Source organism: Eumetopias jubatus, unplaced genomic scaffold (assembly GCF_037043125.1).
Source record: "Eumetopias jubatus isolate StellerSeaLion01/CBP00866 unplaced genomic scaffold, mEumJub1_p1.0 scaffold_13, whole genome shotgun sequence".
In the NCBI taxonomy this organism is placed as follows: domain Eukaryota; kingdom Metazoa; phylum Chordata; class Mammalia; order Carnivora; family Otariidae; genus Eumetopias; species Eumetopias jubatus.
In genome coordinates, this window is record NW_028274819.1 from 69,360,420 (window position 1) to 69,367,674 (window position 7,255).

The 7,255-nt window shown below is 37.4% G+C and overlaps 1 pseudogene; it reads right to left on the minus strand.

The window, feature by feature from the left end:
- Window positions 1-6,140: 6,140 nt before the first annotated feature.
- LOC114199710 (ubiquitin-conjugating enzyme E2 D3 pseudogene) lies at window positions 6,141-6,841 on the minus strand (annotated as a pseudogene).
- Window positions 6,842-7,255: the final 414 nt, after the last annotated feature.

A 7,255-nucleotide genomic window follows, 5' to 3' on the forward strand; every position in this document is an offset into this window, starting at 1 on the left:
TTGTTTGGCGATTAGATCAATTTGAATCCACTCCACTGCTGTCCATGACCTTCTTTTCCCAGCCAACTCAGTCAATAAATTAGCCAAGGTAAGAATATTGATTTATTGGAGTGGGCATGTTTCAATAGGAGTTTGGATTTAGAAATTGTTGCTGACTTGTACTGTCACCAAACACACGGTGTAAATGATTAAGCTGGGTCCTGCAGAGATTTCAAGGCCGGTATAAGATGAGGTAGTAGTTTCTGTCATAGGTAGGGACCCTTGGGGCTGAAGAGTTTGAGAAAATCCCTAACATTGCCACAGACTGACAGAATAGTAAGTAGTCTTGCATCAATATGATGGGCTCTGAATGTATTCAGACAGCTTTGCACTACCCCAGGCTCTTGGGTAAGAATTCTACTTTGAGGGTCGCTGACCCCTGGGCCTTTGTGGTTCTGCTCAGAGTAGTGGATAGAGCTATAGCCTGGAAAGGGGCCATTTAGAGAATGAATCGGGAGAGAGACAGGGGGGCAGCTGATGAGAGACAAGGACACAGAAACAACACCTTAAGTAGAGTTTGGAGCAAGTTCTGGGGAGTTTAGACAATAGGACTAGAAAGTTAAGGTAATAGCAGGATATGAAGGAACTGAGGGAAAAGCTGAGGAAGAGGATCTTAAGACTGTTCGCTGTGTGTGATCAATGGCCCTCCTTTGGACTCCTCTCCTGGAGACTTTAGATATTATTTAAATTGTTTTTAACAGGTTTTTTATTTTTCAGGATACTTATATTTTGGATCTAATGTTGTCCTTGAATGGGCCACTAAATATGCAGGTTGTGACATACCCAGTCACTTTTTCATTGAAATAGAGTGGACACCCGGTGTTACATTTGTTTCAGGTATAACATTCCTTATGCTGTACCTTTTTCCTCATGATCTATTCATTTCATAACTGGAGACCAGTACCTCCCAACCCCTTCTCCCATTTTGCCCATCCCCTGATTCCCCTACCCCTGTGGTAACCATTCTCCGTATTTATGACTGTTTATTTTTGTGTATTCTTTTTTTTTATTCCATGTATAAGTGAGATCATGCAGTGATTTGTCTTTCTCTAAATTATTTCCCTTAGCATTATACACTCTAGATCCAACCGTGTTGTCACAAATGACAAGAGCTTATTTTTTTTTTATGACTGGGTAATATTCCAGTGTGTACATACACCATTTCCTTATTGATTCATCTATCGATGGACACTTGAGTTGCTTCCATACCCTGGCTATTGTAAGTAATGCTGCAATAAACATGGTACAAATATCTTTTTGAAGCAGTGTTTCTTTTTCTTTGGGTAAATACACAGTGGTAGAATTACTGGATCATCTGGTATTTCTACTTTTAACATATTGAGGAAACTCCATACTGTTTTCCATATTGGCTGTACAAGTTTGTATTCCCACCCATAGTGCAGGAGTGTCTTTTTTTCCCCCACATTCTCTCTAACACTTGATATTTCTTGTCTTTTGATTCTATCCATTCTGACCAGTGATACCTCGTTATGGTTTTGATTTGCATTTCCCTGATGATTGGTGATGTTGAGTATCTTTTCATGTGTCTGTTGGACAGCTGTATGTTTTTTGGAAAAAAAATGTTTACTGAGGTCCTCTGCCTGTTTTTAAATCAGATTATTCCTTGTTTTTGGTGTTGAGTTGTAGGAGTTCTTTACATATTTCAGATATATAAAGAACCCCTAATTATTTATTATCATTTGCAAACATATTGTCCAATTTGGTAGGTTGCTTGTTTGGTTTTTTGATGGTTTCCTTCACTGTGCAAATCTTTTTATTTTGGTTTAGTCCCAACAGTTTATTTTTGCTTTTGTTTCCCTTGCCTGAGGGGACATATCTAGAAAAATGTGGCTAAAGTCAATGTGAAAGAAATTACTGCCTGTGTTTTCCTCTATGACTTTTATGGTTTCAGATCTCACATTTAGGTCTTTCATCCATTTATGTCTTTTGATTGGAGCATTTAAAGTAATTATTGATAAGTGTGTACTTATAGCCATTTTACTGTTTCTGGTTGTTTTTCTTCCTTTTTTCTTCTCTTGCTCTTTTTTTTGTTAACTCTCTCTAGTATTACATTTGTTTTTTTTCTCTTTATTTTTTGTGTATCTGTTACAGGTTTGTAGTAACCATGAGGTTTATATATAACATCCTAAATAAATAGCAGTCTGTATTAAGTTGATGGTCACTTAAGAAGTTCTTTCAGAATGTGTTCAAACTTTTTTATTCACTTTATATATGTTGTCCTATTTTACATCTTTTTATTTATAATTTTCTTCTAATTATAGCCCTTTCTTTTCCACTTAAAGAAGTCCCATTTAGTGGTGATGAGCTCCTTTAGATTTTGTTTGTCTGGGAAACTATCTCTCCTTTAATGCTGAATGTTAAGTTTGCCAAATAAAGTATTCTTAGTTGTCGTTTTTTTCCTTTCAGCACTTTGAATCTATCCTGCCACTTTCTTCTGGCCTACCAAGTTTCTGTAAAAAAATCAGCTGATAACTTTATAGGGTTTCCCTTTTATATAACTTGTTGCTTCTCTCTCACTGCTTTTAAAATTATGTGCTGCGATGTGGACCTCCTTGGGTTTGTCTTGTTTGGAACTCTCTGTGCTTCCTGGACCTGGGCGTCTATTTTCTTCCCTAGATTAGGGAATTTTTCTGTCCCTGCCTCTTCTCCTTCTGGGATTCTTTTAATGAGAATGTTTGCTTGATGTTGCCCAAGAGATCCCTTAACTTATCCTCGTTTAAAAAAATTCCTTTTTTCTTTTTGCAGTACAGCTTGGGTGCTTATTATTACTCTATCTTCCGGATCACTAATCCATGCACCTACTAATCTGTTGATTCTGTCTAGGGTATTTTGCACTTCAGTTATTATATTCTTCAACCCTGATTACTTCTTTTTTTTTTTAAAGATTTTATTTATTTATTTGAGAGAGAGAGAATGAGAGATAGAGAGCACGAGAGGGAAGAGGGTCAGAGGGAGAAGCAGACTCCCCGCTGAGCAGGAAGCCCGATGCGGGACTCGATCCCGGGACTCCAGGATCATGACCTGAGCCGAAGGCAGTCGCTTAACCAACTGAGCCACCCAGGCGCCCCTGATTACTTCTTTTTAATATCTTCCATTATTTGTTGATGTTCTCACTGAGTTTTTCTACTTGTCTCTCCTATCCAGTAAGCATTTTTATGATCATTACTTTAAACTCTTTATCAGGCATATTGCTTATCTCTCCTTCATTTAGTACTCTTTTCTGAGTTTTTTTTGTTGCTGTTGTTCTTTCATTTAGAGCATTTTCTGTCTCCCCATTTTGCTTGACTTTCTGTGCTTGTTTCTATAAATTAGATGGGACAGCTACTTCTCCTAAACTTAAAGAATAGTCTTATGTTTTGTCATCCCCTGTGTAGACTATGTATGCCTGGTGACATGGCTGGAGCAAGGGTGCTCCTGGGGCTCTCCATGCAGAAGGGCAGGATGGCTGAAGTGGGTTCAAGCTGCAGAGTTCTGGGGCTCTTTACACAGGGAGTTCTCTGGCATGGTAGTTGAGGCTGAAAAAGGTTCAAGACAGGATGTCCCAGGGCTCTGTGGTAAACACACCCAATCACTCTGCAAATTATGTAGATGTGATAAATTTTTAAAAAGTCCACTTAAAAGTGATATTAAATTCCTAATAATTTTATACTCCATATTGGCTTAGCAAATACATGCTATAGCTCTATCATGAAGAGAGGGCAATGATTTTTTTTTTTGTCTTTGAAGAGAATCCTCCTTCTCAAAAAAAGACTGAAATCAACTATGATAATGACCATTATAAAAGGTCTGTAAAGAGCTCATTTGGTTCTATTTAGTAAAATTTAAAATATCCAAACCCTGGGCTGTGCAATTCCACCCTTTTTCCAGAGGACACATACAAGAATGTTCATTTTTGTACTGATACTAATGCTGGAAACAATTCAAATGTCCATCAACAGACAAATGTAAATTGTGTAACCTTTCAGTTGAATATATGCAGCAGTTAAAATGATCTAAAAGTAAGCCCTAGCATGGTTAAACTTCAGGAACACGGTATGCAATGAAAAAGTAAGTTGCAAAATGATGTGTACAGTATGATGCTATTTCTATAAAGTATGAAAGCCCAGAAATAGTGCAACATTAATTATTAGAGGTAAACCTATTATAAATATGGTATAAAAAAAACATGGAAGGGTCTGAAACATAAATTTTCCTGGGAAGGAGAGAGAAATGGGACCAGGAAGTACCCCAAAATCTTTAAAAGTAAATTTAAAAAATCTGCCATAAATATGTGAATTTGTTATATGAATTTTTCATACTTACATGTATGGTTGAATTCATACTACAAAATTAAGAAAAAAATAATACAACATGATTATAAAACAGTCCTTTGTTTTTCCTTTACACTTCCTATTTCTGTTTCCTAGAGTCAGCTGCTCTGAAATTCTTTCCACAATCATGACTATATTTTTAAATAATGTGCTTTTGCGTATGTTTTGTATTTATGAAATTTAGACTCCCCAATCCCATGTCCACTCTTCCTCTCCTTTTAAAATAAAAAAACCCATGTCTCACAGTTTGGGATTAAATCAATAGTCAATGTTTATTATAACCATATAAATATTGCTGATGGCTGAGCCCAATAGTACCTTTGTGGTACTATCTTTTAATTTCTCTGTAGTTATTCATTGAATTACATTTTTATTTACTGATTTTCTGTATACCTATTGGTAATATTCTCAACAGGTATATAGAGTGCCTGTTCACAAATTTTCCAAATGCTTTAACAAAATAATTGATTTATTTCCCTGGAGGCCCGCCCCACCTCCTGTAGGTCTGTTTCCTCCTGCTCCATTACAAACTAACACCTCTTTAAGCCTGGAACCTACTTCCCTCCTCACACCAAAACCTTGCATTAGAGTTCTTATTTCTTGGATTCTCTGTTTTCTGTTTTCCTTCTTCTAGATTTTTTTCTCTGAATTTGGGTAGAACAAATCTTTAATAGCTTCCCGAGAAAAGAAAGCTGCTTGGGAGGTAAAATTTTTGAGAACTTACTTATTGGGTTGATGGGTTGGCTGGATAGAGAATTCCAGGGGGAAATAATTTTCCTCAGAATTTTGAAGATGTTGCTCAACAATCAAATACCGATTCCAGTTTTGCTTTTTTACTTGTATGTGTGTGTATTGTTTTTCCTTGCTGTTTTTAGGATCTTCTCCTTCCTTCTGGTGCTCTGAACTTTAATGGTGATGTGACAATTATGAACACCACTTCTCTATGTGTCAGGCATTTTGGGGGCTCTTTCTGCTGCAGACAAGGGAAATTTGTGGATTTTGTTTTGTAATTTCCTCTACTTTACCTTTCCTTTTTTTTTTGACAACTTGCATCATTTATTCAGTGCTATATTAAACAGTGTATTGGAAGATAGATTAACTAATAGCTCCAAGCCTCCTAACAGTTTAAATGAGAATTACAAAATGTTTGAGACCCTATTTTGGAATACAAAGGGTGTTTGACTTCCAATTTCCATTCTCTGTAGAACAAGAACAGGTCATTCCTTTATTGACGTGCATAAAATACATCACATTTTCTGTTCTGCTGATGCTATAAATTCAATACCAATTCTCCAGCCACATCAGTTATGAGCATAAAGTATATCATGTAACCTCAAATCTCTAACAGTGGAAGGCTTAAAAAAAGACTGGATGCTAGAATAATGCTGCTTCCTTTGATGTGACAACTGAGCATCCATCTCCCTCCCCCTCCCCCTCAGATGATTTCCTCAGCATGTTAGAGCAGTGAGGAATGGTTTTAGTCTCATAACCAAGATAGAGTGAAGACATTGGCCACATAATACACATGCTCCATTTTTTTAAAAATTCTGAATCTTGAGCAACTGTTCTCTTGTAACTACTTTACAGTTTCTAAAAGCAGTTATTGTCCAAAGCTGGAAGAACTTAAGTCTTCTCAGATGAGCATGTGAATGAATGGAGGGAGGTAAACAAAAAATAAAATTAAAAAAGATGAGGTCTGATAGGGGAGCAGCCAATAAGAAAATCAAAAAAGGAACAGTAATTTAAAGTTTATTCCAGCTATAATGGAGATTATTCTGACTTTAAGGTAGCATCACATGGCATACTTCTGAGTCCATTCCCGAGATATTCTTTTGTACTTATCTCTGTTTTATAGATCCGTGCAATCTCTGGCACTAGGGGGTCATCTGGGTTTGGATCACATAGCAGTGAACAAATGGATAAAAGAACTTTAGAAATAGTTAAAGCAGGAGACCACTGTGATCTTAGAATATCGAGACAAAAGCTGCCGTTACTGTTAATATTTGGATGATAAATTCTTGTTGTAAATGCAACCTTAGGTGGTTTGAAGGGGTAGTCTGTAGGAAAATGAATTGTCAAAAAGAATACACTGCCTTGATATGGGCTGTCATTAGGTCCCATAATTGTGGCTTGCCAATGAAACATATCATCCCCAACTGGACCTGCAGAACATTGTGCTGGAGGGTCACGGGTCAAATCACTAAGTTCCTTATTAATCCGTTTCAGCGCCATAGTCTGTGCTTTTCGTCTGGCTCCTCACTCTCTCGGTGTGTGCTCAAAGGTCTGGCCAAAACTCTTGATTATCCGGGCGGCAGGGAAGGATTGTCTCTTTGTCTCACACCGGCTCTGCCAGACACAGGCGCAGAGGGGCCGGGGCCTCCCTCAAGCTGCGGCCTCGGCCTCCTCCCCGCGCGGCAGCTGGTGCCTCCCCGGCCCTACGGGGTTCACGCGCATGACACAGCCACAAGATGTCCGCTCTGACGGAACTCTACTTTTCCTTTCTTTCTGGAACTCCTGTTAATGGGATATTGGACATCTTGGATCAATTCTCTTAACTCATTTTTTTTTTCTCTTTTGTATAGTATTTTATAAATTTGCCTTCTAAATTATCTTCCAATACTTTTATTTCTCTTTCTGATATATTATTTCAAAGTGCTAACTTTTGGTCTCTGGCTTTTTTTAAATATATTTTTTAACTTTTTTTCATGATGTAGTGTCTTACTTTCTGAGAAAAATAATTTTTCATATTCAATTAAAAAAATTTTCCCCTTAATATTTTATGTTCATAACTGGTGATGCCAAATGTTCTTATTTAAGAGGGAGGCATTCAAAGCCATGGGAAGATGTGTGGGAAAGTGGGCTTTACAGTGCAGTGGCTGGATAGC